Here is a 19984-nt window from a genome sequence, read left to right as displayed (position 1 = left end):
TGTTAACTTGGCTCAGTTATTTTGTATCTTCCAGATTAACCAGGTATCCTGAAAGCTATATGTCTCTATAATGGTAGTCAAAAATTTTGCTTTAGTTATTAATGCCCCAAATCAGAATATTCAATGAAAATAATGGTTATTCAACAATCAAATTGTTGACTAATTGGTGTAAGAGGAAAACACACTAGCTTTGTGGTTGGGGATGGGAGTTGTAGCCCTGATTCTGCCACTTATAAGGTGGGTGAATCAAGCGTCATTTGTCTCAGTTTCCTCATCTGTAAAATGGGAAAGATGATATGCTACCTCCTTCACAGAGTAAAATGCAAGCTGTAATTTGAGTTATTGCTATTACTCAGCAATTTGGTCTCATCTGTGCAGGGGGCTGTCCTTTTGTGGCTGATGTATCCTACAGAGCTTGGATCTGATATGTTCATTTAAGCAAAACAAGTTTTGTGGTATGAGAAGCGCTTTCCTTCTGGCAGTTTTATGAGGTTGATAGGAAAAATATTCTTATCATTGTTTCATGGAAAAGGAAACCGAAGGATAGAGAAATTCAATAATTTGCTCTTGATCACACAGCTAGTGTCACAGATAAATTTCAGATGTAGTTCTCCTGATTTCCAAGTCCAGTGCTATTTCCTTTATGTAAGAGGTAACCATCCTCTTATTGACCAAGAGACCAACAGAGCCTCTGATAAAAAGCTCCTCATTTTCCTTGGGTACATAACACTGTCTAACCTGAGGTTGAATTCAGCATAATAGGAATTCAGGGAAACAGGACTCACTTAGAGGGGTGAACAGGGAAGGAATTCCTACATTACTCTGAGAAGAGCCAGGAAATGAAACAAGAACATACATTTATTAGGTGCCTATTGTATGCAGCCCTGAGCTAATTGCCAGGGAGTTAGATGCTTAGATGAGACTTGGTCCTTACCCTTAAGGAATTAAAGGGAATAAGATATAAATGTAGATAACCCTAATACATGATATTACATGATAGTTGTGTAACTCTGGTAAATTCCAAAGATCCTCATCCCAACTCCTACTCTCACCGATGAATTTCAGATTTCAGAGTAAGAATAAAGCTCCCTCTTCATGTTTGTAGGGGGTATCTTGGAGAAGTTGGGGGGAATGATTCTCTAATGCCATTAGCTTGAGCCCCATCCAGTATGTTCCACGCTCCTAAATTATCAGTTAAGAATCAATTTTAGTCAAGCAAGCTTAAGTAGCTCTTAGAAAGGGGCATTTGCCAAAGTAGTGTAGTAAGAACAGCCGGTATGCAACATCCTCTGAAGAGTTGATGACATTCTCCAATAGGTATATACAGAACACATGTGGAAAAGGGAAATTCACAACAGGTCGCTGGAAATTCTCTCATTCAGAGGGTGCTCAAGAAGTTCCCCTTAAATAAGAAAGTAAATCTGGGTACCATTTGTTCCTGGCTTCTGATGCAGACACAACTCCTTCCCTGTAGGAGTACAAAAATCTTGCTAGGGAGAAAGAATTAAAGACACAAATATACTAAAATTGCTGAAAATTCAATAGAATGAATTTGTAAATTGTGACTTTAAAAAGTTTGAGAGATACAGTTTTGGAGTAAGTTAATCATTTTATTAATAAGGCTAGCATGCTATTGATAAAAGAGATCAGTGGTACTCTTGAATGCCAAAGACCATCATGGTTACTGGCTGAAGCCTTATATGGCCTTGAAAAAGTGGGTGTTCTAGAGGGTGGCAGTCAGTTGATTTTTTTTTTTTTTGGCAGTCAACTCTTATTGGTGAACAAGTAATGAGAGAGAATGAATATCATAATGAGGTACTGGACCTAATCTAATAAACTTCTATTATGTCATTTATTTCTAAATTACCCTTAGTTAAGATGCCATCAATTGGGGAATGGTTGAACAAGTTGTGGTTTATGAATGTAATAGAAAACTATTGGCTATAAGAAATGATGAGCAGGTAGATTTCAGAAAAACCTTGACTTACCCAAACTGATGCTGAGTGAAGTGAGCAGAACCAAGAGAACATTGTACATGGTAATAGTGACATTGTTCGATGATCAACCATGGTAGATTTAGCTCTTCTCAACAATACAATGAATCAAGACAATTTCAAAAGATTTGTAATGGAAAAAGCTATCTACACCCAGAGAAAGAAATATGGAGTCTGGATGAGGATTGAAGCATACTATTTTCACTTTTTTATTTGTTTTTTGTTTCTCTTGGTTTTTCCCTTTTGTTTTGATTCTTCTTTCACAAGACTAATGTGGAAATATGTTTAACATGACTGTACATGTATAAACTATATCAGATTGCTCGCTGTCTTGGGGAGGGGGAGGGGAGAGAGGGAGAAAAATTTCGAGCTCAAAATCTTATAAAAATGAATGTTGAAAATGATCTTTACCTGTAATTGGAAAAAAAATACTATTAAGTGGAAGAAGAAGATGATTGATGATGGTTGATGATGTGATTATTCTCAGCCTTGGGCAATCTAATCAAATAATTTACCCAAACCTGAGTAGAATACAATGGGATTAAATTCCTCCCAAGGTTGGGTGAGGTCTGACCAAGATTGAAGAGAGTTAACTGAACCTCATTATCAGTAATGTCTTTTAAAAAATTGAACTTTTCCGGGCAGCTAGGTGGCTCAGTGGATAAAGCACCAACCCTGGATTCTGGAGGATCTGAGTTCAAATCTGCCCTCAGACACTTGATACTTACTATCTGTGTGACCCTGGGCAAATTACTTAACCCTCTTTCCCCTGCCTCCCCTCTCCTTAAAAGAGACTGAACTTTGAAACGAGGACTATAGAAAAAGGGGAAACTCTGGATCTCCCCAAATCATTTCTTGTTAATAATAATTTCTCTTGGGGCAGCTAGATGGCGCAGTGGATAGAGCACCGGCCTTGGATTCAGGAATACCTGAGTTCGAATCTGGCCTCAGACATTTAAGACTAGCTGTGTGACCCTGGGCAAGTCACTTAACCCCAATTGCCTCACCAAAAAAAATTTAAAAAAAATAATTTCTCTCAAAATCCATACTTCCCTTCGGTTCAGTTGGATATACCTTGAAATGATGACATGTAGTCTTACTTCTCTCTCCACATCAAGCAGAGAGAGGATGTGTTGCTATTTCCTGCTTTGCTTTCAGGGGAGAGGAGTTCTCTTCTCTCAAACTATAGCCTGAGGGTTAAGAGCTGAAGGGCTGAATAGAAGCCCTTTGGGTACCCTTAAATCCTTTCTATTACTTTTGATCCAGTCAGGTCATGTGTATTTTAGCTCTCTTCTTGCTAGAATCTTTAGAGCTTGCAGTTCAAGTTTCTTGAGAGCCAAGCAAAAATTTTCCCTTCTCCACTTGAAGCTCAATGCCACATCTGAGAACCAGTGGGGGTGGGGGTGGGGAGAGTGGGGAGGAGGTTAGTACTGGCAGGATAAAGGAATGCCATTCTTTTTTAATAGGCAAGTCACTTCTGAGTCAAACATGTTCCATCCCCTTACCAATGGAAAGCTGCCACCTCAATTCAGTCACATGATCCATTTCCATTCCCTTCACTATAATGTATTGTTTGGGCTCTGAATAAAGAAGGGAGCATCATTCTATTCCCCATCTCTAACAGCTAGATGAGGAGGTGTAAATTGTTAAATATGATATTGCTGAGAATACATAGAGAATAGACTCCTAAGAAAACGAGGGAGTCACGAAACTCAGCTGGGCATAGACTTTCTGAGCCTGCAATATTGCCAGGCATAGAACTCTGAATCTCTGGCTCTTGCTTCCTTGTGAGGAAGCATGGTATAGTGTGCTGAAATTAAGAGTAAGGAAGATGTGAGTTCAAATCTGATGCCTGAAACTGGGCAAGTCGTTTCATCTTTTTTTTTTTTTTTTGGTCTCAGTTTCCCCATCTATAAAATAGGCATAATAAATAAAACCTGTAGGTCACAGGGTTTTTGTGAGGCTCCTACAAAGTAACATACATAAATTGATTTTGAGAATTATAAAGCACTATATGAATGTTTATTTAAAAAAAAGTTGTGCAAACTAGTTTCTTCCATCTCTGATTCATATTGGCTAAATTTTGCTATCGTATTTGCTAAATTTCTACTATAAAGTGTGTTCTGTCTCATCACTCAATCAGGCAGGCTCAGATACAAAAACCACTCCTAAAAAGATCAGCAGAAAGTTCTCATTTAAATAATGTCATGCTCAGATTCACACAGAAAAAGTGAGAAAGTTTGCTGCTTACTCATTTGGAAAGTTCTCAAAGTGCAAACAGAGGCTTTCTGGAGTGTAGAATTCTTAATGTTAGACCTCAAAATGTAGGGTTTCTTTCCTTTCTCATTTTCTCCATTTCTGTATATGACAAGGAGCCCACTAATGAGTAGGAAGCTTAAGTGGTTGTCTGTGTGGTTTGATTTTAGGGATTGGTCCCCCAGTGCCCCAAATAGCTCTTTCATGGCATGCGTATTAAGTCAGAAATTTTCAGAATTATAGAACCCTGATTCAAAATTGACCTTAGAAGTCATTCATTGCAACCTGCCTCTTGATACAGAAAGCCATAATGACCAGCCAGGCCCCTGATTCTGAATTACGATAATGTCCACAGTTGGGGTCATTTAACCTTCACATGAAGTCTCAGCTCCAGGTCAAGTTCACCTACTGAGGGGGGGGGGGGAAATATAAAGATTTTCAGATCGAAGCTTAATGGATCAGTTGCAAATCAGCATAAATGCTGGCCCTTTCCTGACTTTCTATCTTAGTTTTCCTAATTAGGCTCTTACTGTGTTCATAACTTTTGACCTAGAGATCATTGAATCATAGGTTTGGAGCTAGACAAGAACTTATAGAGGTCTTTTTTACGACTCTCTTGTTTTATAGGTGGAAAACTGATGTCTGGAGGTCTCATGAAATCATAGATTTAGAGGCAGAAGAGATCTCAGCGGACACCCCATTCAGTCCCCTCTTTTTACATATGAAGGCCTAAGAGGTTAAGGGCCACATCCAATGTTAGGTGGCAAGTAGCATAGCCATGATATGAATTTATATCCCATGACCGTGAGGTCAGCATTCTTTTCCTTTTGCTACAGTGTCCATCTTGTAACGAATCCTACTCCTAGCCTCAGACTTGGCCTGGTCCCAATCCTTGTCTTATTCCCCTGTATCCAAGTCCCTGACTCTGCCATGCCCCCTGCCATACCCCATGCTTTGCTTTTTGGGAACTGGATCCCTTCTTTGTTTTAGTCCAATCTACTAGGGATGAGAGGCCTTCGTTCATAGAATTACATAGTTTTAGAATTGAAAGGGCCCTTTGGGACCCAGTCCAATTCAGACTTGAAAAAGAAACCTCATTATATCTTACCCTCAAAGTGTTCATTCAACCTGTACTTGAAGGCCCTCATGAGGGGGGAGGTTCACTGCTTCATGAGAAGTCCATTCTAGTTTTGGACAGCTCTAATTATTTGGAAATTTTTCCTGACCCCCAAACCTCAATTTTGCCCTTTGCATATTTTGCCCATTCCTCCTGGTTCTGCCTCTGGAGAAAGATAGAACAAGGCTGATACCTTCTCTTCATTGTAGCCTTTGAAGAACTTGGAGAAAACTATCATGTCTTCCAGGTTAAACATCCCCAAATTCTTTAAAGGCCCCTCCCCCATATACAAATACCTACATATATATTATATATATGCATATTTGTGTGTGTGTGTGTACAGCATTATTTTTATTCTCTTGTGGACAATATCTAGTTTAGAAATTTTCTTCCTGAAATATGGTTCCCCAAATTGGGCAAAATACTACAGAAGAGGTCTGAACAGAGCAGGGTACAGACTATAACCTCTTTCTTTCTGGAAGCTATTTCCCTATTCCCAAGGCTAGTTCTCTACTACTTACTAATAGAATCTCTTTAGCTTCCCCCTTTTCTCCTCTCATTATTTCTTGTTTCTCAGAATCTGCTTATAGCCTTTTGCCAGGCTCCCTTGAATGCTTAATAAATAGGTGTTGACTGATTGACATTCCACTCACCCATTCAGATTTCTTCCTATTGCCACTGCTCTGGCTTTCTTGGATTACCTGCCCTGTGACCCAAATTCTGCCTAGTCTCCAGGTCTGGTCTGGTCTATATTGCTATCAACTGAGACCTAGGTCTGAAAGAATTCTTTCTCTTAAATCCCTGAAGACTAACTTGAATATGTATTAAGTGCTTACTATGTACCAGGAACTATAGTAAGCAGTGGGAATACAAATACAAACAAACAAACAAAAAATCCAGTCCCTGCCCTTAAGGAGCTTCTATTCTAGTGGGAGAAGACAATATGCAAAAGGGAGCTTAAAAGCAAGGGATGGAGTGGGGGGGTGGAGATGGAGGTACCCACATGGAGGCAAAGTGGAGACATTCAGAGAGTTACAACTAGAGCGGAGAAAGGAGTGAATATGGCTGGCTTGAGCACTTCCTCCAATGGCAGTTTGGGGGAACAACTCATCAAACAAGGGAAAGGGTGGAGGCATCTTCCAAGGAGAGGAGGACAATGAAGTTGAGGTGGAGAAATCAGGAAGGACAGAAATAAAATCCAGAGAGAAGTAACAGGTGGTTGATTGGTCATTGTTCAATTAATGCACAACTCAGACTTGTAGACAATTAAATTGGCAGGAATGTATAAGATACTTTGGAGGGGAGAGAGCCTTGAAATAAGGACTTTCAGGAGATTATTTCAGTAGTTCAGAAAAAAAAGCAAGAAGTCTTGAACCAGGGGCAGCTAGGTGGTGCAGTGGATAGAGCACTAGCCCTGGATTCAGGAGAACCTGAATTAAAATCCGACCTCAGACATTTGACACTTACTAGCTGTGTGACCCTGGGCAAGTCACTGAACCTCAATTGCCTCACAAAAAAAAAAGTCTTGAACCAGTGGCAATAGGAGAGATGAAAGGGATAGTTGTCAGAAATACTTCAGGGATAGAATCTATAGGACTTGCTGCCTAATTGGAAGTATGCAGCCAAGATTGGGGCGGGGGAAGGAGTCAAAGATGGGACCCACATCATGAGCATGACTGAGTAGAAAGATAGTCATACCATTATACCATTGCCAGAGAGAAGGAAGATAGGGGAGCAGGGTCAAGAGAAAAGATGATGAATTTAGTTTTAGACCTGGCAAGATAGAGATGTAGAGATTGTTGGGGGGAGGGGCAGGATGCAGTTGGATATTGAATATGTGCTGTAAGGAAATTGAAAATTAGGTCTAGAGCTCAAGATAGGTATACATTTGGAGATTAACATTTGAGAATTGGCTACATAGAAACCACAGTTTAAACAGTGGGACTAAGTGAAGTTTCTAAGGGAGGGAAAGATGAAGAGATGGGAGGAGATGGCCAATGACAGGACCTTAGCTAACACCCATCTTAAAAAATGGACCATGGAAGGGACATTTAAAGAAACATGAATAGAATCCAGGGAATGTGGTGTCATGAAAACAAAAATGGTAGAGAATGGAAATAATAGTAACTAATATTCAGATAACACTTTAAAATGTTCAGAACATTTTCCATACATTATTTCATCTAAAGCTCACAATAACCCTTTGAGGGAGGCACAAAAGGCTTTGTTCATGAAAAAAAAACAACTGAAGGTCAGAGAGGTTATGTGACTTGCCCCTGGTCACACAACTTGTAAATATCAGACTTGATATTGTAAATATTAGGTCTCTCTTACACTAAATCCAGAATTCTCTCCATCATCTTCAGGTGGTTAAAAATGTCAATTATTATAGAAGCATGAGGACTGAGAAGAGATCATCTAGTCATTCCTGAAGTCAATCAGTGGCGACATTTGTGAAAGCAATTTCAGCAGAGTTTGGGAACTGAAGTCTGCTTTCAAGAGGTCCAGCAAATGGTAAGAGAGGAGAGGCTATAGTATACCTTCTAAAAGTCTGATGGTTAAGTGAAAGAGAAATAGGTCAGATCCAGGGTTCTCAAGAAAGAAGAAGGTGAAATCAATTGTAAGACTCATGATGGTAGTAGGGAGGGGAGGGAGCAAATCTTTATTAAGTGGCTACTCTGTGCCAGCAATAAATGCTTTATAAATTTTATCTCATTTGATCCTCACAACACTATAAGGTGGCTGATGTTGTAATCCCCATTTTAGAGTTGAGGAAACTGAGGTAGATAGAGTTTAAGTAACTCTCCCACAGTCACACATCTAGCAAGACACATCTTTCTCCCTTAAACTTCTTTACTTACCCTCTTTCTACCTATCCTATTACTGTAGAGGGCAACATCATTCTCTCAGTACTTCAGGCTCACAAACTAGGGGTCATCCTGAACTCCTTGCTATCTCTCTTCCTCCGTATTCAAGGTGTTTCCAAGGCCTGTTGATTTTGACTTTGTAACATCTCTTGAATATGCCCCTTTCTCTTCTCTGACACTGCCACCCCTATAGTGTAGGTCCTCATTACCTCATGCCATGATTGTTGCTCAGGGGACTGCCTGCCTCAAGCCTCCACTCCCATCCGTCCTTGGAATTTCAGTCAGTCAACAAGTATGGCCTTGGATTTTCTTGCAACATCACCTGATGTGAGATGGCATGAATCCATTTTTTGGGGGGACCTGTGCTTTTATTGGGATAAGTTTATAATGGACAAAATTCTAAAAGATTATTGGCTTTAATGTAGTGAGGATCCTGGAAAAAAAGAGGAGACAGTGTGAGTTACAAAAACCTGGGCACTTAGTGAAGTAGGAGAAGATCCAAAGCATGAAGGAATCTCAGGTAGTAGTGTGAGATTTAAAAATTGGATATAAGAGCATTAAACTCCCCTTTAACCCTTTGACCTTTCCCTTATATATCTCCCAGACCAGTAAGAGAAAGAAACCTCTGAACTTTAGTTAGAAATGGATTACTTAGCTTTTATTGTTTGGGAATTAATTAGCCAACAAACAAGGTGATGCTGATTAGAGAAATAGGAAAGTAGAAATACAGATAAATAGTCTTAGATGTAAGCTTAGTCTATATTCCCTATAGAACTCACCAAATCCCAAAGCCACCTCTGAGGCTGAGAACTGCGTCAAGCACGTGCTATTATGGAGGACCAAGCTGATCACCAAGGACCACGCGTCAAACCTGAGTCAGCGTGTGTGTGTGTGTGTGTGTGTGTGTGTGTGTGTGTGTGTGTGTGTGTGTGCAGAGCGAGTGAGAGAGCGAGCAAGTGAGACAGCCCACTTCTGTTCTTTCCTCGTTTTTAAGCTCACACCCCAGAAGTGGAGTGCTTAGCAGATGCACGGCTGTTCGTCACGGTCTCCTCCCCGAAAGGGTGGTCCTTCAAAAACTGGCGTCCTTCAGTTGTTGCTAACCAACTCTTAGATCTTAGTTAAAAGCTTTCACTTTTTACCACAGTAGGAAACCTTCAATTAAATGGGTGATTATGGTCTAGTTTGGGAAACAAGAGACCCCAGTCCTGGGAATGCATGACTAGGAGAATTGATTCCAATTGAGGGATTGAAGGTGAAGCTCTTATGAGAATCAAATGTGAAAATGTTGAGTGAATGTGTTTTATAGATTTAGTGTCATCAATAAGCTTCCTTCCTTGCAACAGATACACTCGAATGGTTCCAACTCTTTCTCTAGAAACCATTGAAACCAACCAAACCAAATGGGAAGTCAAAGATAGGCTACATTTTATTTCTTCTTGGTACCACAATGATTTCTTTTCAGCCCTGGACATGTGAGTGTGTGTTTATTTTCATAAAAACAAAGGGACTGGGATTCCCTAGTTGGGGAGAAACAGGCAGCATGTATGGTCAAACATGGGTTAGTATTTGAAGTCCCTCCTGTCTCTCTCTCCTCCCCCATCACTGTCTTGTTAAAATGGAGGGAGTTGCATAGCTCAATGAAACTCTGAGCTATGCCTTGCAGGGTTAATCAGGATGCATAGGTCATAGTGGAGAGTGATGACAAAAGTTGATACACTGGAGAAGGAAATGGCAAACCACTCCAATGTCTTTGCCAAGAAAATCCCATGGATAGTACTAAAAGGCTAAAAGAGATGACATCAGAAGATGAACCCCTCAGGTTGGAAGGTGTTGATACACTTTTGGGAAAGAGAGCAGGACAATTACCAGTAGCTTCAATAGTAATGAAGAGGTTAGGCCAAAGCCAAAAGGAAGCTTAGCTACAGTTGTGTCTGGTGATGAAAATAAAGTCCAATGCTGTAAAGATCAGTATTGCATAGATAACTGTAATGTAATATCTATGAACCAAGGTAAGCTGGATGTGGTCAAACAGGTGATGGAAAGTTTAAACATTGACATCTTAGCTATAAGCAAACTTAAATGGATGGGAATGGGTAAATTTAATTTAGATGATCACTACATATACTACTGTGGGTAAGAATTCCTTAGAAAAAATGGAGTAGCCCTCATAGTGAATAAAAGGGCGAGAAAAGCAGTACTGGGGTATAATCTCAAAAAATGACAATGACATTCAAGGTAAACTGTTCTACATCACAGTAATACAAGACTATGCTCCAACTACTGATGCTGTAGAGGCCAAGTTGATCATTTCTATGAAGACCAAGAACATAATCTCGAAATAACACCAAAGAATGATGTTATATTCAACATAGGGGTTTAAATAGGAAATCAAAAGATAATTGTAATAAAAGGCAAGTTTGGCCATGAAGTACAAAATGAAGTAGGGCAGAGACTAAAAGAATTTTGTCAAGGTAGAACTCACCAGTCATAAACACTCTTTTTCAACAACCCAGTTCCACACATGGATATCACCAGATAGTCAATATAGAAATCAGATTGATTATATACATTGCAGCCAAAAGAGGGAAAGCTCTATACAATTAGTTAAAACAAGACCTGGAGCTGACTGTGGATCAGACCATAAGCTTCTTATTGCAAAATTCACACTTAAATTGAAGAAAGTAGGCAAAAAATCAGACCATATTTAGGTATGACCTAAATAGCATTCTTTATGAATATAGTGTAGAAGTGATTAATAGATTTGAGACATTAGATTTGGTAGATGGAGTGCATGAATAACAATGGACAAAAGTTTGCAACATTATATAGGAGGCAGCAACAAAAAACATTTTTTTAAAAATCAAGAAAGCAAAATGACTGTCTAAAGCAAAATGGCTGTCTGATGAGGCCATACAAATATCTGAGGAAAGAAGGAAAGAAAATTTAAAAGAGAAAGATATATTCAATCAAATGCAGAATTCTGGAGAATAGCAAGGAGAGATAAGGTTTTCTTAAATGAACACTGCAAAGAAATGGAAGAAACCAACAGAAAGGAAAAGAACAAGAGAACTCTTCAAGAAAATTAGAGATTTCAGGGGAAAGTTTCATGCAAAAATGGGTATGATAAAAGACAAAAATGGCAGGGACTTAACAGAAGCAGAAGAAATTAAGAAGAGATGGCAAGAATATACAAAAAGAATTATAAAGGAAAGATCTTAACCTCACTGATTTCATAACTGATCTAGGGTCATATGTTCTGGAGAATGAAGTCAAGTGGGCCTTAGGAAGCATTGCTAACAATGAGACTAGTGGAGGTGATGGAATTCCAGCTGAACTATTTAAAACCCAAAAAGATGATGCTGTTAAAGCGTCGTCTTCAATATGCCAGTAAATTTGGAGAATACAACAGTGACCACTGGATTGGAAAAGATCAATTTATGTCCCAATCCTAAAGAAGGGCAATGCCAAGGAATGTTCAAATTGCTGAACAATTATGCTCATTTCACATGCCATTAAGGTTATGCTGAAGATTCTGCAAGCTAGGCTTTAGCAGTATGTGAACTGAGAATTACCAGAAGAATAGACTGATTTTTGAAGAGGTAGAAGAACTGGAGACCAAATTGTCAACATTCACTGGATTGTGGAGAAAGCAAGGGAGTGCTAGGAAAAAAAACATTTACTTCTACTTCATTGACAACATGAAAGTCTTTGTGTGTATTACAACAAAATGTGGGAAATGGAATTACCAGATTATTTCATCTGCAGGCCAAGAAGCAAGTCAGAACTGATCATAGAACAACTGATTGGTTTAAGATTAAAAAAGGAGTACAACAAAGGCTGTATATTGTCACCTTATTTATTTAACTTATATGCAGAGTATATCATGTGAAATGCCACGCCGGATGAATCAAAAGCTCAAATTAAGGTTTCCAGGAGAAATATCAACTGTCTCAGATACCATCTACAATGATACCACTCCAATAGCATAAAGTGAAGAGTAATTAAGAAGCCTCTTGATGAAGGTAAAAGATGAGAATGTCAAAGCTGGATTGAAGCTAAACATAAAAAAATGACAGTCTTGGCAACTGATCCCATCATTTCCTGGCAAATAGAGGGAGAAGAAATGGAAGAAGTGTCATATGTTATATTATTGGGCTCAAAGACCACTGCAGATGGCAACGGTAGCCATGCAATTAAAATGCTTGCAGCTTGGAAGGAAAGCTATGGCAAATCTTGACAGTATACTAAAAAGCAGAGACATCACCTTACCAACAAAGGTCCATATAGTCAGTCATGGTTTTTCCGGTAGCAATGTATGTCTGTGAGAGTTGGACTATAAGGAAAGTTGAGCACTGTAAAATTGATGCTCTTGAATTGTGATGCTAGAGAAAACTTGAGAATTTCTTGGACAGCAAGGAAGTCAAATCTGTCAACACTTAAAGAAATTAAATCAGGCTATTCACTGGAAGATCAAATAGTGAAACCAAATACTCTTCTTGACTTTTTAAAATAATATTTTGTTTCCCCCCCAATTATATGTTGAAATAATTTTTAACATTAAAAAAATTGAGTTCCAAATTCTATCTTCCCTTCCTGCCATGCTATCCCCTCCCTGAAATGGTAAGTAATCTTATATAGATTACAAATTTGCAATCATGTAAAACATTTTAGTTATATTAGTCATTTTGTACAAGAAGAGTCAAAGGAGAAAGAAAGAAGAAAAATAGCATGTTTCACTGTATGCAGACAATATCAGTTCTTTTTCTGGAGGCAGATAACATGCTTCATTCATGAGTCCTTTGCGATTGTCTTGGATCATTGTATTGCTGTGAATGAAGCTTAAATACTTTGGCCATATAACGAGAAGATGGAACTCATTGGAAAAGACCCCAATCTTGGGAAAGATTGAAGGCAAAAGGAAAAGGGGAAAGCAGATGGTAAGATGGATAGATGATGTCAGGGAAACAATGAACATGAACTTGGACAGACTTTGAGAAATAGCAAAGGATAAAAAGGTGTGGCATATCCACAGGGCCACGAAAGGTTGGACACAACTAAACTACTGAATAACAATGAAATTATTTGAAGCCATTGACCAGCTTTTCTCCAGCTCCCCAGAAGAAATGCAATTAAATGGGAATATAGGTGATCTATAAACATAATGTGGATAAGTGAGACATAGAAGCATTGAGGGGTATTAGACACTAAATTAGGATACTAAAGAAGGATGTGACATAAGACCAGAATAGGTGGTAATCCATATGGTATGATTTCAGTGGAGCCAGAGGGGTCATCTTTGCCTCAAGATTCTCTCCCTATTTCCTCAGGGCAACTAAAAATCCATCTAGTGGGGAAAGATTCATTCAAGTAGAGATATAGGTTAAATGTACACATTTCTGGAAGAGATGCTACTGATGACCTAATATTAAGCAAATCATAGAATCTCAAGGCTAGAAGGGATGTTAGGTTATCTAGTAAAAAAAAAAACCCAAACCCTTTATTTTACATTTTAGGAAACTGGAGCAAAGAGAAGATGAGTAAATGTCAAAGCTGGGATTAGAATTTGAGTCCTTTGACTAAGTAGTATTTTCCTTTGCAATGTATTGCATAAAACCATAAATGTTCAAGCTGGAAGGGACTTTTTTTTTTACAAGCAAGGAATCTACATTGAGTAAAATGGTTGACATCATATCTTCTGAGAGCAGGTTGGGAAAGTAGGGAAAGGGAGAGAGCAGAAAAGAGTGGGAGAGATCCTAGAGAAGGAGGGAAAAGGTACAGAGAGAGCAGTTGACTTGGAGTATTGCAGATAAACTGCTCCTATTTCACAAGTTTTCTCAAGAGCTGGACCTGTGATGGAATCTCCTTCTGGGCATCTTTCAAAATCAGATGGACTCCCATATCTACTAGGAAGAGGTTAGGGGTGGTGTTCTCCGAATGGAGGGAACAAGGGGGCAATGCATATTCCTGGGACAGGCATAGGACAGTCAAAGGGCTTAGAGTATGAGGGGCCTTTTGCGGGCAGCTAGGTGGCACAGTGAATAAAGCACTGGCCCTGGATTCAGGAGGACCTGAGTTCAAATCCAGCCTCAGACACTTGACACTTGCTAGCTGTGTGACCCTGGGCAAGTCACTTAACCCTCATTGTCCCACCAAAAAAAAAGAGGGGCCTTTTGAGGTCATCTGCTCTAACATGGTCATTTTTGTAGATGAAGAAAGTAAGAGTCAGTGTTGTTAAGTGCCTGGACCAAGATCAATGAGGTTATAGAGATCTTCAAGCTGAGGTGAATGACCACTCCAGAGAGATGGTGCAGAGAGAATTCCTGCTCAGAAGTGGGTTGTAATAGACCATCTCTGAGAGCCCTTCTAAATCTGAGATTTAGAGATTCCTTACTCTCCTGTGATTACAATCAAGTTGGAAACTCTGTCAAGGTAGCCTCATGTAGTGGAGAGTGTAATATTTTTTTTTTTGTTAGTCTCTTTATTTGTATCCTAGCTCTTCCACAAGTGGCATAAAATCTGCTTGCTCCTTGTGTGACTTTGGGTATAAGTCACTTCAAATTTCTGGGCCTTAGTTTCCCCATCTGTTAAATGAAAGGGCTGGACCTAAAAGGCCTGTTCACCTTGAAATCCAGAGTCCAGTTTATTTTCTCCAAGGCCAGCAGAGGGAGCTCTGGTTCTGTTGTAATCCTATAAAGATTTCTTTCTTTTTTTTTTTTATACAAAGGAAAACACTTTAATTCTATTTTTACCAGAGGATTTTTTTAACTAAAAAAAAGAAAAGAAAAGAAAAGAAAAAGGCCGTTGTATGTGCCATGGGGAGATAATTAGGATATGTAAAACAGCTGATACAGTAATTAATAAGAACAGTGACTGAAGGCCCTTGAATAATTTTTCTGCAAAAATCCAGGAGTGTAATTGATTTCAATGTTTAAGATGCTCCAAAAATCCACAGCAATATAAAGGAATATTTTTATTCCTGTGGACGAAGGACCAAAGCAGGGAAACCAAGACCTGTTTTTCTGAGCATTGATTGAAAAGGCTTTTGACTAAGCATCCCAGAGCTGAGAATGAGATAAGCTTCGAAGAGATTCCCTCAGATCTAAGCCTCAGGTTCTGTCTCTGACACATGAGAAGGGTTGGGAGTCAGATCATATACCAAGATCTCAAAAGGACCTTAGAGGCTAGTTAGCTTAACTTCTTCATTTTTATAGGAGAAAACTGAAGTCCAGAGGCTTACCCAATGTCACATAGGCCATTCATACCAGAGGCAAGATTTGAATTCAGGTCTCTGATTCCTGAGTCAGCGCCCTTTCCATTGCATTATTTTTTACTTTACAAGGGCACCTTGAATTGTTTCAAAACCAGGCAAATTTCAGTAGTAGAAAGGACATCTATAAAAACTTAGCCTTAATAGTAACCAGGTGAAGCAGGTCACAATGGTCAGTGGCTTGTAAAATGGCTAGTCTTAAATCCTGACCTGTCCAAAGCTGTGTAAAGAATTAATTGTTATTTGAGGTTTTTATGCTTCCGAGCACACTGGCCTGGGGCTCTTCAAACCGCACGGTGCTCCACCCACTGGTTGTAGCCATTGCCATGCCGCTGGCACCTCACCTCATCACCACTTGCCAACGCCTACATGGGCCTGGCAAAATTATAGTGATTGGAAGCCTAGTGAGGACAGTCATGTGACTGTCAGAGCAGCCACCCCATTGGCTGGGGCTGTGTGGGGTTTTTCTGGGATTGGGGGAGGAGAATTGGGCATTCTACCTGGATGCTGGAAAGCGACAGGCGTTCTGCTGCGTATTTTCAGCTGATTCCTGGGCGGTGGTATTTTTTCAGGTTTTATAATTTCCCTTTCCCTATTTTATTTCCTTTCCCTTGATCCTACTGTTCATTCTTGTTAAAATAAATCCTGTTCTGTTTTGAGGGAGGCTGCCGGTCTCCTTCCTTGCCCCAATATTGCGGCAAGCCGCTGAGCTAACACTCCCCAATTAAAAATTGGTCCCCACAGCTGATTATATCTTCAGAGACTTGCCAACAGGAGTCTGGGGTGCCTATGTAAGAATTCTCAGCAAGAGACTAAGTGAGATCATTAGCCTAGATGGGAGAGGATCTACCTTAGAATGCCACACAAGTGATATCCTTTCAATACCATAGGGGCTACACATTTGTTATCTTATAGGCTATTTTTGAAGTATAAATAGTTTTTCAACACCATATAGTGGTAACATTTTTTTTGTTTTACGATGAGTCCATATATATATATATACAAAATATATATGCATTTAGATATCATATATGTTATATATATATATTTATGCACACATTTTCAAGTGTCAATAAAAGCTTTTTCTTTTACAAAATGAGTGTGCTTGCTGCTTTCAATATTAGAAATTGAAATAAGAGTTAATGAACTGAGATGGCATGCTGTTTCATGTTATTACCAAGCTAGGCTCAGGAACAGTCTGTCCTAATCTTGGCCCTACCATGTGGCCTTGTGACCTTGACTGAGTTCTTTCATTTATCTATGTATTTCTTGTTCCTTGTGCTGAGAGTAAATACAGTGTATATGCCTCCTAAGCATTTAGGAAAAGTAATGATTATACAGGGAGTCTGGGTTTTTGTTCAGATGTTCAGTTGTGTCCAACTCATTGTCACCCAGTGGGGTGGGGGACATATTGTCTATGGAGTTTTCTTGGCAAAAAAACTGGACTGGTTTGCCATTTTTTTCTCCAATGGATTAAGTCAAGACCCTTGCCCAGGGCCACACAGCTAATAAGTATCTGAAGCCAGATTTAACTCAGATTTTCCTGACTCCAAGCCCAGCGCTCTTTCTATTGATCCACCCTAGCTGCCTCCTTTTCTGGGTTAGCATCCACTTAAATCCATAGTTTATGAGCTTCCACTGATGTATGTACTTTTGTCAGGTGGCCAGAGGATAATCTAATTCAAAGAGAATACATTTAATTAAACAGCATGGCAAATAAAGTGACAAGAGGAGATTCCTTCTATATGCACACAAGATAAACTCACCCAAATTATGGGTGGGGTAGGAATCACATGAATGACCCAATCAGTGTTTACATATGTAATGAAGGAAAACATATGGTAGGAATATATGTTATCGCCGACCACATATGGAGTGCACACACATAGGGATCATGGGTGGTCAGATAGCACACAAGAGGAGGCACATATCAGGACCTTGTATGGCCAGCAGAGACATATATGGAAGTATGTGTCCAGGTCAACCCATACTTTGATGGTGTAGGCAAGTTGATATCCTCTGCTGGTGGCACCAAGTTACTCTATGCTACTGTCTTCTGGGACCCATGTCTCCACCCTTCAATGGTACATTGCTGTTGGTTACTCAAACGGTTATCACTCACAGTTGGACATTGCTGTCTGCTACTTCCTTCTGGGATTAATCTCTTTGGGGCCATCTGCTGGTCATTTTGGATCTAATCAGCTGAGATATAGTGACAAGAAAGCCTTTTCCAGATAAGGTCAGGCTGACTGACAACTCTTTGGAACTAAGAGGTAATCAAATAAAGGCCTTGAAGAATGCCCTTGGCTAACATTAAGTTTTTTAACTCCCTATGTCTGGGGTTGATTTGAGCATCATTGTTTCAGACAACTATGTGATTTAGGATGAGAAATTCCCAAACTCTTCTCTGGTTTGACATACAAAATAAATTTGAACCAGAACAAAAGCTAGGCAAAGGAAGTATGGTATGGTTATACTTTTCAGCCCTATGAATGAAGAGATTGCTTTTCTTATGAATAGCTGTCAGGAGCAAGCCTTTTCCTCTCTTTGCCCTGCATTGTCCCCTCGGCCCCCCCCCCCATTTAATTCTTGTGGTTCTAATTAACTGCATACAATATTCCATGGCTCAAAAACATTCAGTGCCTATGCCATTCCCTCAATTACTCACTCAAAAAGTATTTACTAAATGCTTACTATGTGCCAGGCCCTATGCTAAGCGGTAGGGTTGTTAAATAATTTCCATTGTGTCTGTGACTTCATCTGGGGCTTTTTTGGGCAAAGATACTGGAGTGGTTTAGCTCATTTTACAGATAAGGAAACTGAGGCAAACAGGGCTAAGTGACTTGCGTGTGGTCATATAGCTAGGAAGCATCTGAGGTTAGATTTGAAGTCAGCAAGATGAGTTAGAATAACTCCAGGCTCTGTGCTCCATCCACTGCCCTCAAAGAGCTCACATCATAATGGAAAAGACAACATGTGGATACCAGGGTACGTGCAAGAAAGTAATCTCAGAGGGAAGTCACTAACAGCCAGGCGGACCGGAAAAGACCCCCTAGAGAGGTAAGATTTAAGCTGAGACTTGAAGAAATCCAGGAAAACTCAGAAGCAAAGGTAAGAAAGCAGAGGCAGGGGTAAGGAACATTCCAGGAAGAAATGCAGAGGAAAGGAAATAAAGGAAGACTGGAAAGGAAAAGTAGGAAAGGCTTTAAATGCTGAAAGAGAACATTTTATTTTATTCTGGAGGTAATAGGGAGCCACTGGCAGGGTTTGAGCTTATTCCTTTCAGCCTAGATTGCCCTCTCTCTCCCTTTACCTTAGACAGGCTCTCCCTGTTCCTATACATCCTTTAAGATTCAATTCAAATGTTCCCAACTCCATTAAGCTTTCCTTCATCTTCCTCCTGCCTCCACCCCAAGTGTTTCCTTACTTAGACCTTTGTCCTTCTTGTAGGTATATAACAAGTTCTATCTTTTGATTATGGTGATTTGTATGATTATCTTTTTCCTTCTTCTAAAATGTAAGCGCCAGTGGGGCAGCGACTATATCTTTTAATACTCTAAGGCCCAGACCATTTGAGCCAGCACTGGACAGACACACAGTAAGTGCTTAGCAAACAGTTGCTGAAAGAAAAGATGAAGGAATGAATAAACAAAACAGTAGAAAGGATGAGTAAAAAAAATAGCAGACAAGCTTTCCTACCCTGGTTAGTAGCTAATGGGAAAAAAAAACCAAAATGGAAATAACTGAGCTACAAAGAAAAGGTGAAGCAATGACTGAGAGGGATAAATGAAGTCTTGCTTTCTATTCCTGGCTCTGAGTCTTGCTTTGTGAGCTTGACCAAGGCTGGCACAATAGCTAAAGTGGTGGACTTGTCCAAGTTAGGAAGTCCTGGATATGAATCATGGCTCTGATGCTTACTAGCTACGTAGCCATGGGGGATCATTTAATTTCTCCAAGTCTCAGTTTCCTCATCTGTAAAATGTTATAGTACCTGGTCCATCTAACTGACAGGGTGGTTGTAACTCTTTAATGAGTTATTATTATTTTTATTCCCCTCACATTAACTTCAGTTTCTTCATCTGTCAGATGAGGTGTATAGACTACGTGATTCCTAAGGTTTTAACATTCTGTGATGCTAAGGTGCTGTAAAAAAGATAGCCAGAGGCATAGTAGATAGAATTGGCTTTGTAGTCAAGAGGATTCTGCCTCTGACACATATTGATTGATTGGGTAACCTAGGACCTCTGACTGCCCCAGCCAATTCTCTAAGATTATGGGTTGTGAAACAGTTCCCAAAGTTCATTGGTGGATGGAGTTTCATCACCTGAAGTTTTCTCCATGGGTAAAATAACAGAGAAAGAAAAAGAAAGAAAGAAATAGAAAGAAAGAAAGAGAGAGACAGAGAGAGAGACAGAGAGAGACAGAGACAGAGACAGAGAGACAGAGAGAAAGAGAGAAAAGGAAGAAGAGGAAAGAAAGGAAG

Source organism: Dromiciops gliroides, chromosome 1, assembly GCF_019393635.1.
Source record: "Dromiciops gliroides isolate mDroGli1 chromosome 1, mDroGli1.pri, whole genome shotgun sequence".
Lineage (NCBI taxonomy): Eukaryota > Metazoa > Chordata > Mammalia > Microbiotheria > Microbiotheriidae > Dromiciops > Dromiciops gliroides.
This window is presented reverse-complemented; position numbering follows the sequence as displayed.